This window comes from Pinus tabuliformis, chromosome 1_1 (genome assembly GCF_031772625.1).
Source record: "Pinus tabuliformis cultivar Carrire ecotype Pingquan chromosome 1_1, CPIR1, whole genome shotgun sequence".
NCBI lineage: Eukaryota > Viridiplantae > Streptophyta > Pinopsida > Pinales > Pinaceae > Pinus > Pinus tabuliformis.
In genome coordinates, this window is record NC_142297.1 from 364,683,923 (window position 1) to 364,702,695 (window position 18,773).

The 18,773-nt window shown below is 35.8% G+C and overlaps 1 pseudogene; it reads right to left on the reverse strand.

Annotated features, from left to right (window-relative positions):
• The window catches only part of LOC149213115 (polygalacturonate 4-alpha-galacturonosyltransferase-like), a 103,466-nt pseudogene that overhangs the window by 31,869 nt on the left and 52,824 nt on the right, over window positions 1-18,773 (reverse strand).

Here is an 18,773-nt window from a genome sequence, read left to right on the forward strand (position 1 = left end):
ATTTATCAACTGGCTAAAATCCAGGAGACTTAAGCCATCCATAAAAGGGAGTATGGGAGTTTTCTGAATGGTTCATGAGATTGCTCCTCTAGATGTGATCACTAGGGTATAACTGGAGCCAACACTAGGTTGGGTTCCTACACCAATTGTAGGTCCAAAAATGGTGACAATATGTGGTGAAGGAGGCTCGGAATCAGATGAACCAGGAGAAGAGTTGGTATGGGGACTTAGAGGGCTATGAACTCAAACCCAGTGGGGAGGAGTAATATGCCCAAGTGGAAAATAGGGATGAAGCTATAAGAGTCTCTTTGACAAACGCCTTGGTGGTGCAATGGTGGTAAAATACATGTGACATGAAAATGGTGAAGGGAGATCAAGAATATGACTTTGTCTCGATGAGGGGAGATAAATTTATTATGTTCAGTATTAGCTTCGGGGTGTAAATCAACAACCATTCGCTTAAGGTGTGCTTGTGTGTGCAAGTGTATTTATTGTTTAAGCCCAGATCGTGTTTGTAAAAAAGAAAAAATATTGTTGAAAATAAACTAAAATTAACAACAGTAAATGAATAGCAAAACCTTTAACTAAACCCCACCCAAACTGAATTTGCAAACACTGTGCTGGTTGGTGGTGAAATCGACTGAAAACACAAAAAAAGTTCAAGGGATCTAAGTGTCTCTGTGACTGGGATGAAATGACACTAGGCTATTAGAAAGTGGTGCAACAACAACAAAAAGCTAGAGAGGAAGATCACTACAAAAAGATAGGGAGATGGGTGTAAATCCTAGGGCAACCGATGGGACCTTAAGGCCATTTACCAAACAAGGTTTAATATGAAGCCATGGATGGAAACAACTTATATTTGGAGATCTGAAAGAAAAGGGTACAGATATGGAAAATATGGCTGAAAGTGTTGGAGAAACTCAAACTTCTTACTCAGCTAAACTCCTCCTATAAAGGTGGAAGCGTGCTAGAAGCCCTAAGGGGATAAATTCCACTTTGATGAGTAAATTAGAGTAGATCAAGGCCTAAGTAGGATGAGACAGAGGTTAGACAACCCAACACATAACTCTTGACAAAACCCAGAAACGATCTGATAAAAACGTGGAAACCGTAAAATTGTAGGAACTAACCTAGTTTTAGGGGGGATTGTAGTTTTTGGGGTGAAATATGCACTCTAGACTCGAGATCGCACTTTTTGGGCTAAAAAGTGTGATTTCTGATCCTTTATTCCCGGTCGGAAAATCTCAGAAAAAACTACCATCTCTGTCGCAACTCGTTCCTGTGACCTACGGAAAAGACTAGAAAACTTACAGAAGTTAGAACTTTGACATATCTAGGGTTAGAAAGCTAGTAAATAACATTAAGAGTCTGAACAAATAAGAAACCCTAACCTGAAAACTAAAGGTCACCCAAGTTTCTCGATCTGAAGTAAAAAATCAATGGAGTTGCCACTTTTGTTGTAGTGTTTTCATCTCAAAGACGTACGAAAAGAACCCACTTAAGGATGCGAATGACGAACAGTCTGAATAATATAAATGGCTACTAAACATTGTAGATTTGTAGCAAATGATAGAAACAAAACCTAGCAAAGTCCTGACCTATGACACAATCATAGTTAAACAACAAAAAGAAACAGTAATAACTCCAATCATCCAATGGAAACCAGTTATACAAAGAATATATTTTATTATAACACTTGTGAAGGGAACAAATAAATTTTACCAGTACCCCTTTTTGGGATGGGATCTTGTCTATCCTAAAATGTCTTCAGCTTGTGTAGAGTCTCTCTCCTCTATAATGTGAAAACCCAACAAATAAAATGTTTGAGTTTAATGGGAACTCAAATGGCAGAAAAATGGTGTGCGACAATCAAAATAATAAAAGTTACAGCAATGAGTGCAACAACGGAAATAATCGAAAGTGAATAATGAATGGAAAAATCCTCTATTTATAACAAAATATTGAGTTATCCTCGAATAATGAGCAATAATAAAATATTATTAACCCCATTCCTGGAATAACCACTTGGAATATTTTATTATATTTGGTTAGGAGGGAAAACGTATTTAAACTTTTATTTAGAAATAATAAATAAATAAATGATTTATTTATCATCTCAAGAAATTGGTTAAGGAATAATAAATAAATAATGATTTATTTAATTATTCCTAAGGGATTTTGTCAAATTTGACAAGGAATAATAATTAGTTAGTGATTAATTAATTATTCCTAGAAAAAAATAAGATAATTAATAATTTATCTTTTGATTTTTCATAATTGGGTCAAATATGACAAGGAATAATAATTGAACAATGGTTTAATTAATTATTCCAAGAAGAAAATAAAATAAATAGTGATTTATTTAATTATTCTTCGTGGGTTTAATTATAAATTACTTAACAAAGGTGGTTTATTAAGTAATTTCTCACATTGAAAGCAATTGTACTATGGTAAAATTGACTTTACATGATGTAGTTTGATCCATCTAGTAAATTAGGCTAGATGATCAATTTTTGGTGATAACACTTTCATTAAAGGGGACCGAGTTAAACAGGGAGAGAGGGCGGAATATTTTTTTTTTAGCAAGTGAATCTGAGGGCCATTGAGGATATAACCAATAGCCATAGGCATAGATTGCATCAAAACACTCTACCAACATTGCTAAGTCATGAATCAGGTCAAGAATGGTCTGATCCACCGTTTCAACTTCCGGGAGGCACCTCACCACGAAAGGGAGTATTCAAATCACTAGAGCAAGGAGGTCGGCCGAAAATTGTGTAGACCCATCGAATTAATCACATGGGACTATACCACTTACAGAAGGGAATTCGAGGCACTCATAACCAAATAGTCGTATTGCTGATTTGAAGGGTGATGTTTCTCAGTAGTAGTCGAGGTCACGAGGAGGGTAATTTTGTGTGTTAAAATGAACACTGAGCCATCTAATGAGTAGAGGTTTTAGATTGGTTTCAGCCTCTGATTTGTTTCAATGGAAGGCAAAAGGGAGTATGAGTGTTGCATGCTGATTAGTTGATATAGCTTGAGCATTGGTCGCATTACCAAAACACTATCACAACAACTATCTGAGAAGACAAAGGAGTTGAGTGTCCCCATATCTGTTTTAGGCAAAAGGAAGTGGACATAGCCTGGGCATTGCACTATCACCACAACCCTCTAAGTGCAGGAAGGTGCCGAGCAAGTTTCATAGGCTTCGGTTCTGGCATTGATTCATTACGGGAGCCAAAGTTGTCATCACTCTTAATAGTAGAGACATGATTATTTTTACCGTAGCGTCGGTCAAGGATCCAACCATGGTCCTCTTCAGGTACACGATAAAGTATTTGTTTTATTACATTAGATAAATTGATCTCGCTACATCAAGATTACTCACACATTAGTCATAGAGGCAAAGACACTATGTTTTTGTGGAATTGAGTAAATTATATTTCATTAAAAGATTTCTGTTGGGTGTGGAGCATGATTAATTAGAGGACTTTGTTTCAGCTGGATGTATATCCCAATAAGTTTGTACACCCCTCCATGCGGGGGGGGGGGTGCCGGGGGGAATTGTTCCCTCTGCAGGGTTCTGGAGGGGCTAATTCACCCTTGGCTGGGGACTCTGGGGGCCAGTGGTCCCCCGGAAGGGGTTTTGGGGGCAGTGGCCCCAAAGCTAAAAATAGATGTAAAATTGCCTGGTAAAAGTATAGTAATTTCTAGTCAATCTGGGGTGTTCATTAGGTGGATGATCTGATGGTAGAACTTATCTTTAGTTTAGGTTTTTTTCCCTAGAAGGCAACCCATCTCTTTGTATGAGGGCATTGTATTGAGGCTGAGATACAGATGCGTATTCTCTGAGTGAGAAACAAAGAGGTGAGACTGTGAGAGAAAATGGAGGATATTACATCGGATCTATTATAGGTTGTCTCTCTTCATTTTGATGTATAGTAGAAATTAAGGACTGGCTGTTTGGGGTGGATGTAGCCCAAACTGGGTGAACCACATATATCTGTGTCTCTCTGGTTTTATGCATTTTATGTGTTTATATTTGTGCAATATTCTATGTGTTTCATTGCTTTGTAATATATAATTTTCTAACAACTGGTATTAGAGCCGATGGTCTATTTGGCTGATAAACTCGCAGGAAAGAAGGGTTCCTCGTTCTAGTGGGAGCAATGGTTGAAGATGGTAAGTTTAGGGTCGAGAAATTTAACGGCCAAAAATTCTCAGTGTGGAAGATGCAGATGGAAGATTATATGTATCAAAAAGATATGTACCTACCATTGGGCGAAAAAACAAATATGCCAACAGGTATGATAGATGAAGAATGGAACCTTCTCGATAGAAAGGCACTCGAAACAGTACAGTTGTGCCTCGCAGCATCGGTCACCTCCAACATTTCGAAGGAAACAATGATAGAGGGTTTGATCAATGAAACTATATGAAAAACCCTTGGCCTCAAACAAGGTATTTCTTATGAAATGGTTATTTAATATGAAAATGTCGGAAGGTGGATGTGTTGCAGACATTTAAATGATTTTAATACTATTACAAGTCAATTAAGTTCTGTAGGGGTAACCTTTTATGATGAAGTTAGAGCTCTATTATTCTTGTGCTCATTACTAGGAAGTTGGAATGGTTTAGTAACGGCCATTAGTAACTCTGTTTCTAGATCTAGTACTTTAAATTTTGATGATGTTGTCGGTGGTATCCTGAGCGAGGAAATGCGATGGAAAAGCTCTGGTGAGACATCGGGTAATGCTTTAAGTGCAAAGTCTAGGGGAAGAAAAATGGAAAGAGGAAAGAGCTCAGGATATCGTAGTAAATCAAGGAAAGGTAGATCCAAATCCAGATTGGGGATAGTGTGCTGGAAATGTGAAAAGAAAGGACACCTAAAGAAAGACTGTAGATCTTGGAAGGGAGAAAAAGGAGATGCACAACAGAAAATAATCATGAAGCAAGTGTGACAGTTGAGGTGTTACAAGATGCTTTGATTCTTTCTTTTGAAAATATTATTGATTCCTGGGTGGTAGATTCAGGGGCCACATTCCATGCCACACCTGATAAGAAATATTTTCATGACTATGTTCAAGGAGATTTTGGACAAGTCCGTCTAGGTGGTGATAGACCCTATAAAATCGTTGGAATGGGTAAGGTTCTTGTAAAATAGCAAAATGGAAACCAATGGCTACTAAAGGAGGTAAGGCATGTTCTAGATCTAAATAAAAGTCTGATTTCAACAGGGAAGTTACGTGGTGAAGGTTGTATGACAACCTTCACAGATAAAGCTTGGAAAGTCATCAAAGGGCCCTGGTAATAGCAAAAGGAAAAAAGGTTGGTACATTATATTTATGCAATGGTATTTCTAACTCTGTTAATGCTTTAACTTCCAAAGGAGTAGATGTAGCATTATGGCATCATAGGCTCAGACACATGAGTGAGAAGGGGATGAAGATTCTTCACTTAAGGAATTTGTTGCTGAGATTGAAGAATGTTGATTTGGACTTCTATGAGAATTTCATTTATGGAAAAGAGAAGAGAGCCAGATTTCTTAGAGTTGGGAAAGAAAAGAAGAGCGAAAAATTAGAGCTTGTGCATACTAGTGTATGGGGACCTACTCAGGTATCATCTCTCAATGGCTCTTGTTATTTTGTTACTTTTATTGATGATGCAACTAGAAAAGCTTGGATTTATTGTATTAAGAATAAATCTGATGTATTTGATACTTTCAAGAAATGGAAAGCTTTGGTTGAGATTGAGACATGAAAGAAATTGAAGTGTCTCAGATCAGATAATGGAGGTGAATAGTGCATCAAATATTTTGATAGGTACTGTTCAGAGCATGAAATTCATAGAGAGAAGACAGTCCCAAGAACACCACAAGAAAATGGAGTGTGAGAAAGGATGAACGGAACAATCATGGAGCGTGCGAGGTGCATGAGATTACGTACAGGATTGCCTTTAGAGTTTTGGGTAGATGCTGTAGATATTGATGTTTATCTAATAAATGGAGGGCCTTTAAGTTCCTTGGATGGTGGTGTTCCAGAGGAAGCATGGACAGGTAAAAAGGTAAACTACTCCTTTTTAAAGCCTTTTGGTTGTGAGGCCTTTGTCCATATTAATAAATAAATTAGAACAAAGCTTGATGCAAAGTCAAAGAAATGTACCTTTATTGGATATGGTGTTAATGATTTTGGTTATCGCTTATATGATTACGAAAATCAAAAAATCATTAGGAGAAGAGATGTAATATTCAATGAAAGGGTCTTGTATAAGAATTAGTTGTAGGGAAAGAAACAGGAAAAAGAAAACAAGGAATACACAGTTCTTGATGAAATCACTGGAAAAGTAAAGGTGCCTGAAAATAATAATAATCAACAAGCACAACAACAACAACCACCACAACAACGACAGGAACCCGAAACACCTGAAAGTGGTGTTAGAAGAACTACCAGGATAAGTATACCCCCTGAAAGATACTCTCCCTCATTATATTATTTATTGTTGACTGATTCTAGTGAACCCGAATGTTATGAAGAAGCAATGCAGGGAGAAGTGGGAGCTAGCCATGGAAGAAGAGATGGACTCCTTAATGCATAACTAGACTTGGGACTTAGTCAGGTTGCCTGCAAGTAAAACTACATTGCAGAATAAATGGGTTTACAAGCTGAAGGAAGAAGATGGAGGAAAACAAAGGTACAAAGCTAGACATGTCGTGAAGGGGTTTGTACAAAAGAAAGGTATTAATTTTGATGAAATGTTTTCTCCTATTGTTAAAATGACTTCAATTAGAACTATTTTGAGTCTAGAAGCAGTTGAAGTTTTGCATCTTGAGCAGTTAGATTTAAAGACAACCTTTCTCCATGGAGATTTGGAGGAAGAGATATATATGCAGCAGCCACAAGGATATGAGGTAAAATGGAAGGAGAAACTAGCATGCAAGTTGAAGAAGAGATTGTATAGCTTAAAACAGGCTCCAAGGCAGTGGTATCTAAAATTTGAAGAGTTTATGTTTGAACAAGGTTATACTAGATGTCACTCTGATCATTGTGCTTATCTGAAGAAAAAAAATGATGGAAGCTATATTATATTGTTATTGTATGTAGATGACATGCTTGTTGCAGGGTCTAACATGCTAGAAATAAATGTGCTCAAAAGAAAATTGACAAATTCATTTGCAACGAAGGATTTGGGAGTTGCAAAACAAATCCTTGGTATGAGAATAACTAGAGATAGGAAAAATCGCAAATTAACATTGTCTCAGAATGAGTACATACAAAATGTGTTGGAAAGATTTAATATGCACAATGAAAAACCAGTTAGTACACCTTTTGCTAGCCATTTCAAACTTAGTAAGGAAAATGTTCCCAAAGACCCAAGAAGACATGGATTATATGACTAAAGTTCCATATGCAACAGCAGTTGGAAGCTTAATGTATGTAATGGTCTGCACAAGGCCTGATATTGCACATGCAGTGGGGGTTGTAAGTAGGTACATGAACAATCTAGGAAAGGAACATTAGATGGCAGTGAAATGGATTCTCAGATATTTGAAAGGTACCACAAATCAACCATTATGCTTTGGTGGTTCAAACATTTCTCTACAGGGATATGTTGATGTAGATATGGCAGGTGACAGAGATAACAGGAGGAGAACTACAAGATATGTATTTACTGTAGGTGGAACAACTGTTAGTTGTGTTTCAAAAATCCAAAGTGTTGTTGTACTTTCAACAATAGAAGTAGAGTATGTTGCTGCTATAGAGGCTAGTAAAGAAATGATTTGGTTACAAAGGTTTATGGGTGAATTGGGTAAGAAGCATGATATGGGCACGTTATACAGTGATAGCCAAAGTGCCATTCATCTTGAAAATAACTTAGCATTTCATTCTAGGACTAAACACATACAACTCAAGTACAATTTCATACGATCAGGTTGGAAGATGGAGAGTTGAAGCTGCAAAAGATACACACTAGCCAGAATCCTGCAGATATGCTAACAAAAGTTGTAACACGGGAGAAACTGAGAATATTCTTAGTTTCAATTGGTCTTCAAGGATGACGATGAAGATGAGAAATAGCCAAGTCCAAAGAGGAGTCATTTTCCAGTAAATGAAGCAGCAGTGGAGTTGCTACAATCATTCTCCAAGTGGGAGATTGTTGGGTGTGGAGCATGATTATTTAGAGGAATTTGTTTCAGTTGGATGTATACCCCAGGAATTTTGTACACCCCACCATGTGAGGGGGTGTGGGGAGGCTAATCACCCCAGGCTAACAAGTCTGGGGGCCAGCGCTCCCCTAGCGGGGGTTTCGGGGGTAGCGCCCCCGAAGCTAAAAATAGATGTAAAATTGCCTTGTAAAAGTATAGTAATTTCTAGTCAATCTGGACTATTCATTAGGCAGATGATCTGATGGTAGAACTTATCTTTAGTTTACGGTTATTTCCCTAGAAGGCAACCCCTCCCTTTGTATGAGGGCATTGTATTGAGGCTGTGATATGGATGTGTATTCTCTGAGCGAGAAACAGGGAGGTGAGACTGTGAGAGAAAACAGAGGATATTATAGCAGATATGTTGTAGGTTGTGTCTCTCCATTTTTTTGTATAATAGAAAGGAATGACTGGCTATTCGAGGTGGACGTAGCCCAAACTAGGTGAACCACGTATATATGTGTGTCTCTGGTTTTATGTGTTTATATTTATGGAATATTCTATGTGTTTCATTGCTCTGTAATATATAATTTTCTAACAATTTCGACGTGGGTCACGATAATTAAATAAAGTAATGCTATGCCTTTTTTCGCTATATAGTATGTTGCGTTATGTGGTTGGATTGGTGTAGAGGTTTATCATTGTCGAATATAGTCTTATGCCTATACATTTGAAACCTCTAACATCAAATTCAATGTCGCACATGATCCATTGATCACTCGCAAGGGCATAATTATTGTGTCCCGAAACTCTTGATTAGCATATGAAGATCTAAGTCTTTACCTGAAAACTGATTCTCTTTCCATCTAGACAGATTTTCTGCTCAAAAATCTCAGTGTGGAAGCTTGAAGGATGGCAAGTTATGGACTAAACCATGTTTATAATTTTGGAAATTTTGATTGGTTTTAGCATTTGACAAGGGTTTTTTCAAATTCTGGAGTTTGACGATAGAAAGGAAATTTTGTGTTAAAAAAAAAAGGGAATAGGAAAGGAAGGAGGTGGTAAAATCATCTTACTATTACCAATCAATTTTGTGTTTACCTTATCTTGGGGCTAAATCCATTGAATAATTACTGTATTCATGCTTTGGTATGAGGGGAGATGAGACTTTCCTTAGAAAACACTCATAAAATTTTGGACAAAATTCTAGATAAAATAAAAGAAGCATGGGGGCTTTTCTTAGCAATACCACTTTATAATAGAATAGCAAGTCTTTCTAAAAAATGGTCTATGCCATTATGCAACAAAAATTCCCATGGGAAGTGAAGGAAGGACAAGGAAGAGGAGCTAAGTTCTTCGCACTTGGATCTTAATTGCAACGAACAAAGTCAACCATAGACCCTCAGAAATTGGGGGAATTGGACATATGGCTCTTAGAGGTGGGGCAACAAAAATGGACGAAACTCAGTTGGAATCTCAAGCCATCTATGCTCGCATTAATACAACCCAAACTCTCAGAGCATCCTTGTGAAGAGATCAAGGCAAGATCATAGCTTTAACATCGTGAGTATTGTCTTACAATAATGATCTTATGAGGGAGATATTGTAGTTGATATTGGAAGGCCTTAAAGGGTTGAATAAAATCATTCTTCCTACCTTTTAGAACCGATGTAGAAATTTTAACAGTCATGCCAGAATTCAACCTTGGCACATTCATACTAAATTTGGAATGCACAGATGAGTTGATCTTTTAGTTGCTCCATAACTTTTACACCAGTATTACATCAGCTCATTCAGACCATGTCAAAACAAGCATGCAAAAGATTGTGTCTCTATTATTAGAAGGCCATGCTCACATATGCAAGATACTAAGATGTAAATTGTTGACCATTTGGAGGAAGGACCATAGGGATCCTATGATCTAGTCGAGAAGTTTGTCAGGAAAAACATAAAGTTACTCAAAAGGGTTCTCACTATGAAGGAGTTGATAGGGATTGATGGAGGAAGCAAGAACAAAATATGAATCAATAATGAACAAAGGATGAGAGGACTATGCTTTATCTGCAAGGGAGCTTGGGCCCTTAACCATTCATGGCCAGGTGATAAGAGGAAACAAGGGTAGATCATGAAGATTCATCCATAGTTGGCTTCACTGGTTTTTAGAAGAGAACTTATGAAGGATCCAAGTAGTCAAGTACAAATGGTGAGAAAAAACACCATGTTTTTCAAAGAAACTTATAGGATAGGTTGATGATAATCAATGACCTTGACAAAGTAAATCGGGAAAGGAAGGAGGGAATTCCTCCTAATGATGAGGTAGTTAAGTCTATAGATATCCAGGAGAACATCCATAAAGAGTATGGAAAATCAGGTATAGATAACAGTCCACCAATACATCCATGTTTTACAATCAAAGAGGGTGGACAACTTATCCCGACATGTGAGAAAGGCCAGGAAGAAGACATTCTAGGAGAACCAAATGATGAGCCAATAATAATAAACCAACATGATGAGCATGATCATGCAGGGTATCATGAAAAATATAGTATGAAGGATAAGCCATTTCTGGAGGGTCAAACAAAGGTTCAAGTTAAAGTTGTGGTCATGGGGCATTCGGTGTAATCAAATATAGAGACATTCTGCAGGGCACAAGAATTTCTAGTAGAGGACTTTTGGAAAATGATCATGCATTTCAAGGCAGATCTTACGATGTTGAAGTAGAGAGTCGGGGTAGCCTGACACACTATCTTACAGGAGAATAGAAAATTTGAGGACCTCATGGGGGTATGTGTTGAATCAATGACCCAGTTGTCTAGTGTTGAGGAACGACTCAAGTCCCTCACAAGGCAGGAAGAGGAGTACATTTGGGAGTTTCAGAGCAGCCCTCTAGAAGAGTACATAGATAAGGCTTGCAACTCTACCAACCTGCCATTATACACTGGGGATAGCAAGGAAGAGTTATACAAATGGATCATGATGGGTGATCGGGCGGAGCAACATGAGTTAAGCATTAGGAAACACTAGCATGGTAGATTTATTCCATGTGCAAGGATTCATGCATTATATACTTCCCACGAGATGGAATTACAAGAGATTATGAGTTGGAATTCTATTGACGGGATACTCTTAGCCAAGGACATATTGCAAATTGGTCCCTCAAGCACAAGCAATTATGGAGGGCTGAGGTAGTGTCATAACCAACATGTCCTAGGACTTAGGTGGCATTGGGATCTAGGAGAATCCATTGGGGGTAGGATTGACCAAAGGATTGTTTTGGATTCAGGTATCGAAGGATCCGTTCATGATCATTTAGAATGGAGGCATGGAATAACACATTGGGTTGTATGGGATCTTGGTATCAATATACAAATGTTTCTTTTCTGGATAGAAGTGGATTACCTGAGGGCAAACAATCTTTGGGCAAGAGGATTTGAGGCTAGTTCTAGTTGATCCTAGGTATGAAAAATGATGGGAGTAATTTGTGTAGTGGATCCATCTAGGATCTATGATTGTGCTTCAATATATTTAATTTCTTTGTTGATGGGCAGCCATACATGCCAAGGCTTGGGCTTTAGTAGGTCTTGTGTGTGCATGTAATTTTGTTTCTGTTTATTTACATAAAGAAGAGGCTGCATTCTTAGATCTTTATTGTGTTAGGTGTTTTTAGTGCAAGAATTTTATTAGAACACCTAGAGTGTACCATATCTCATTAAGATTTTGATGTTGGGATATTACAGGATTCAATCATGCAATATTTGCATGTTAGTGGAGCCCTATAAGCCAAGTAGACTTTCTTCATGGTTTTTCTAATATTTTGACAAAATTATCACCATTCAACAACGGGGTTAAGGTCCATTGCAATTTATTATTTTTAAATGAAATAGTCAATGAACACTACTTCCATAATTAAGGATAATTTGTATACGTTCAAAATATAGATCCAAATATGCATATACCAAATAAATGGCTAACATGCATGCATATAAGCGTAGTAGTTATATTTCTCATAATGTGTTTTTAATGGGGGATTGGCCAAAAAATATATTCCATCATTCCCAACATAGCTTCATCTACAATATCCTAGTACGAAAGAAATAACCAAAATAGCTTCTCTAGAAGGCTTTAAGAAGACAGAAACTTCGAAAGGAAAGAAAATTTCAAGAGGAGCGACTGCTTTTAGGAGGTAATGAGACAATAGGTGTTTTACTTGAATTTTTATTAGAGTTTTAAATATTGTGACGAGGGATTTTCATTATTTTTAGGTATCTTTGGAAAGTATTGACATCTTGAAAATAAAAATAGAGATGTAGTTAGAGTAAGAATAATTGGGAAACAATCATGAGACGTCATGGCTTATTGAGGAGGACATCATAGCTTGCTTAGAAAGATTTTTGAGTTTAGCACACTCATAAATAAATTCTAAAAAATGGTATTTTGGACAATAGCTTGGCAAGGCCACAATAAGTGGTGTCTAAGAGGAGTTATGGCCACAATGCGTGGGTGTCTAAGAAGAATAACTCCTCTGAAATAGTACAGTGAGTAGTTGTCTCTTTAAAAGTCTATGTACATTATTTTTAATGCGAGGACAATAGCTTGGCAAGGCCACAATAAGTATGAATCCTATATAAAGGATAGAGACTCCCCATTGAGATATATCAAGTCTTATTTTGTAATTGAGATCTGCTATGTTGGAGGTTGCCCCCTCGAAGAGGCAAGTGAAAACTACTTTCATCTCTTAATAATAAAATACTTGCTGTTTTTCTTATTTTGTTCTACGTTTTCGGTTGTATTTCTTTGCATATTTGGTATTCTGGAATTTCTCGTAGGTCAAGAGCATAATAATTTATGAGTGGTACATGGAGGCTTTTCCAATGTTTTTTAAAACTACCATTCTCTTTCAACATACCATGTGTGGTTCAAAAAGTGAAAGGTTATGTTATGATTGCTACACCTTGTTAATCTTCGAAATATCTTGAAACCTTTTCTTTGCAAAGTATACATGAATTTGATCATCCCAACACATTTGTATTTCTATAATCCTTGGATTTACTTCCAACATGTGAATAGATTTTATTGACACTTGTATATTGAAGATGCCAACTATTGACATGATTTTAATGGTGTCTTGTGCTAATAATTACAAATCATGGATAATCTTACATAAAACAATGCCTTAATTTGTGGATGAGATCATCAAGGCTACCTTTATTCATGAAATTTTGAAAATGACTACAATACTTACAATCTCAAACTCCTTCCTAAAAAACAAAATCGTAGGGTTCAAAGGAAGGGCTTCATGAAACCTATTTTCAACTTGAAACAAAATATAAGGAGGCAGGCCATAGGTTCTCCACCACCCCAACTTAAGTTCAAATGAATGGTTTATAAAGTAGTATGAGAGATTCATCACTACTTATTTGAGGGGTAAATCCTGGAATTTCTTTGCATATTTCGTATTTTGGAATTTCTCGCAGGTCAAGAGCATAAAAATTTATGAGTTGTACATGGAGGCTTTTCCAATGGGTTTTAAAACTACCATTCTCCTTCAAGATACCATGTGTGGTTCAACAAGTGCAAGGTTATCTTATGATTGTGACACCTTGTTAATGTTTGAAATATCTCGCAACATTTTCTTTGCAAAGTATAAATGAATTTGATCATCCACCCCATCACATTTGTCTTTCTATAATCCTTGGATTTACTTCCAACATGTGAATCGATTTTATTGAGACTTGTATATTGAAGATGCCAACTATTGACATGATTTTAATGGTGTCTTGTGCTAATAACTACAAATCATAGATAATCTTACATAACACAATGCCTTAATTTGTGGATGAGATTATCAAGGCTACCATTATTCATGAAATTTTGAAAATGACTACAACACTTACAATCTCAAACTCCTTCCTAAAAAACGAAATCGTAGGGGTCAAAGGAAAGCCTTTATGAAACCTCTTTTCAACTTGAAATAAAATATAAGGAGGCAGGCCATAGGTTCTCCACCACCCCAACTTAAGTTAAAATGAATGGTTTATAAAGTAATATGAGAGATTCATCACAACTGATTTGAGAGGTAAATCCTCCAATTTTGAACTCAATTATTTTTCCTTAAAGATATCTTCAATAACCACCGAATATCTATAATAGTAATATTATTATGAATCCAACTAATATTATTACATGAAAGCACTTGATACTTTTTTAATAATATTAACCACGTGTATCAAAAACTATATACATTTTTAATAATATTAACCACAAAAATACATTTCTAGGAAAATAATGAATCGAGTGATTCTATTGAAACAAATTCTCAAAAAGTTAAAAAAAAAAAAAAACATTTATCAACAAGACTACCAAAACCTATCTTACAGAAACAAACTTATTATTATCTTACATAAAAAAACCTTATTATTAATAATAATTAAAAAATATACCACACATATATTTCCTTGGGAGTATAGAGCTACATGTGATACCTAAATTCAATATAAGATTACCTTATTATTAATAATAATTAAAGAGTATACCACATAGACAAGATTTTCATATAACCACAAGTATAAAGTGACATGTGATACCTAAATTCACATGGTAAAAGTCCACAAAAAAAAAGGTTGCTCGCAAGATTATGCTAAAAGATCAGTGGGTCCCATGATAAAAGTAAAAGTTTTTGAACAGTCACAAATACTAAAGAAATCACATTTATGATTAAACACTTCAATCTCAAAAAGAATAACATGTCTGCCCCACAGGGCATCCATAATATGTCATCCTTGTGACGCTAGTCTTTGCATGATTGATGATGTCATTCATGTAAATTTAATACATGAAAACTTCAAAACTTGACCCTGGTTGGGAGTGTAGATGGTTTTCAAATCCGAGTTTGGAGTTTGCCTACTTCTATATAAGGCAGGCTATGCAATTGTATTTCTCACCTCTTGCTTACAGAATTTGCCCTACTCCAGTTCTAGGAATGGTTGTATATTTCTAATCTGTGAGATATCATTTATTTGCTCATATTCTATGTCCATGTTAAGCATTGATTCACAGTAACTTATCAATGTCCATGTTATGTATTATTGAACTGAAGCCGTTTTTTGTAGAAGTGGGAATCTTGTTGCCTTCGAAGGCATTCCAGTTTCAATATCCGTGAACCAACAACATGAACAATTTGCTACAAGCAGGGCATAACGTCAGCGGCGATAACAACAAGGTCGACTGTAGGTTCAACAGCGGCGACAGGAACGTCATTGGCCCCAACACCCAGATTCATGGGAATCCCATCTTCGGCGACAACAACGGCAATAGCAGCAAGATCGATGACAATCTCGTCATCGGCAATAGTAACAACACCATGAACAATCCCATTGTCGGTGACAATAACAACACCATGAGTAACAACACCATGAACAGTAACAACTAAGGTGGCGGCAACGACAGCCCGATAAATTAGTAGAGCAACTTATGACACCAGGTAATGGCAACTTAACTAGACCAACCTATACTAAGTGGATTTTGTTTTCCTCTCTGAAATTTATGCTTAGCTTTTGCTTCGCTACTGCACTATATGCACAAATATGTCATCGTTAATAATTTTGGCATTAAATATGTCATGAATTTCTTTTCCTTAGGGTTAATTACATTTTCATTGCATGGCAGTATGGGAAAGAATAAATGCAGTCGAAGATTATCTGTTTATCTAAGACTGACTATGTGTTGAATATAGTTAGTTTAGAGACAAATACTCTATTTACTTATAAATAGAAGAAGATGGATGCTGGTATATTGTAATTTTGATTTATGTATGAGCAAAACCTACCTACGTGGTTACTTTGTCTTAATGATTTTATGGTCGAGTCGTGATATCTCCTAATAAGTAGTTAATTAAATAAACTAATTACATTTGATGTATATATTCATTTAAATGTATCTAATTAAATTTAAGTGTACCTATTGTTACATATTTATAGATATTTACGTGATATCTTGCTTCGTATTTGTTCAGTGCATTAAATGCAGTTAAATATTCTTGAGTGTAGTATATGCACAAATATGTCATGGTTCATGATTTCACTTTCTTTTTGGTCTACACAAAGGTGTGATCAATTTCTTTTCTTTTGGTTTTTGTTAAGTACATTATTATTGCATGGTAGGTATGGGAAAGAATAAATGTAGTGCAAGATTATCGGTTTATCTAGGACTCACTATGTGTTGATATACATTTATTTTACACTACTACATAAAGGAGGGTTTTAAGACAATATTTGAGACAATTTTTGGGTAAATTGTCTTAACTTAAGAAAAAAAATTGCGTTGTCTTAAATATTGTCTTTAAGCGGGTGTCTCAAAAATTATTGTCTTAAAGATTATTGTCTTAAAAAATAGTCTCTTAAATATTATTTCCTTAAAAAATATTATCTTAAAGTATATTGTTTTAAAGATTATTGTCTTAAAAAATGTTGTATCTATAAAGAGAGTATATAACACAACCATTATTGTCTCTTAGGAGACAATTTCATTTTTGTCTCACTGGAGACAATTTCATTTTTGTCTCTCTAAAGACAACACTTGGATTAGAGACAATATGTCTTTAATACTATCTATTGTCTCTCTAGAGACAATAAAAAATTTCTTTAAAGATCACTTTCGTCTCTTAGAGACACTACAAAATAATGAATCCAAAAGTATCTCACCATTGAAATAAATCGATATAAAAAACGTTAAATTAAAAATGAACTACAAAATCATTGATTAATTGATGTTACCTCCTAAAGAAAATGCTCTTCCATTGAGCTAGCACACTTTAAAAAATTATGTGAAGAGTTATGTGAATCCTTAAAATTACATTTATAGTCATTGATTTTAAATTAAAGAAAAAAGTTAAAAGATAAAAATTAAAAACTACGAACAAACCCAAACACCATACCAAGTGAAGAGTTATGGCAATCCTTAAAATTACATTTATAGTCGTTGATTTTAAATTAGAGAAAAAAGATAAAAATTAAAAACTACGAACAAACCCAAACACCAAACCCAAACAGCTTGTGGAAGCTTTGAAATTTGTGACCAAGGCACTAGTGTCTTTGCACACCCTTTTTTTTATGCACATGGATCTCAGGTGGGTTAGTGTGATGAAGAACATTGAATCAAATGAGTGGTTTCTAATAGATTTTGAGGATGCCATTGGTGCACCTCAGATTTACCCTCATAATCCTAGTGGCTTGAACCATGCTCCTGAGATGTCTAGGGGTGTTCATGGGGTTAAAGTTGATGTGTGGAGTACTAGAAACCTTGTCCGGACAAGTGGGTTGAATTTGTCTGAGCCATCGAGGAATTTACAGAATAGATACTTGGAACAAGACCTAGATCAGAGGCCTTCTACTGCAGATTGCTATCATCACCTTCTTCAGTTGCACTCTTCCCTGCCTAATTACTAAGATTAGACATTTCCAACCATGGTCAATTCTTAGTCCTATGTATCCCATTATTACTATTCATAGGATCCACAATCACATGATTATTGAATGTTGTATTATCAAAAAATTTGATATATCTAATGAAGAACTTGTTTCAGATTGTACACAAGTAAGACACCGCTTCCTAGAATGCCATTAGTTCACAATGGCAATCTCATGTAAACAGGATGCAATGTTCATAACATTAAGCTGCGTATCGTAGCCTTGACACTCGATTCTAATGGAAATAAGCATATTTCCATGTTGTTCCCTGATAGGGGGAGTTTTAAAAATGGGTGTTCTAATTTGTATCTTTGATATAATTCGATTTTTAATTCGATGAACTGCATTCTTATTCTGTTAAAATAGAAACGATGTGTTTCACAGTTTGGTGTATGCCATGCTAGAGAAATTGAAACAACAGCTCCCTCCCTTTTTTTCAGTCAAATAAATTCTATATAAAGAAAGATTTATTTTTTTATGGTTTATGGTGAAGGGTAGATGATATTTAATGCTCAGTGTATCAAACAGTATTGAATGTTAAAGACCCTGTAGTGAAAGGCAAAGCACAAAAAATAATTAAGGACTCAATTGTCCATAATACCCAAGTGCAATTTACCCATGTAGAAGGCCCCACACAGTTGGACATCATATAATAACTAAAAAAAATAATAGCCTAAATGACTTGAATACAAACATCCCATGTAAGACTAGTGATAGAACAACCCAAAGTGCACCAGGACTTTTTCAATTCATTTGGAGACTGATTTCTATAGTCTCGTGAAAGAAGAAAAGTTTTGCAGTTGGCCCCCATTTCTAACATTCAACATAACTGGAGATGAATAGCCAAAAGAGAGCAGCTCAATGCAACCTTTAAAAATTTCACTTTGTTTTCCATTTTCTCCATTATATCATATAGACATGTTATGGTCAATTGAAAAAATGATTCATCACCATTTCCACGGCAAAATCTCACTGTTTCAATCCACTCCAAACGTATTTCATCAACTACATAGGTTTACACACACATGCATCTTACGATAGAAGAGAAAAAGGCTCTGCTAGGTACTGGAAACTTTAGATTCAATCTCATAGAGAAAAAGTAGAAGGAAAAAATAAAATCCAGAGCTGCAACATCGCCATATTAATGGGCAAAGGGAAAA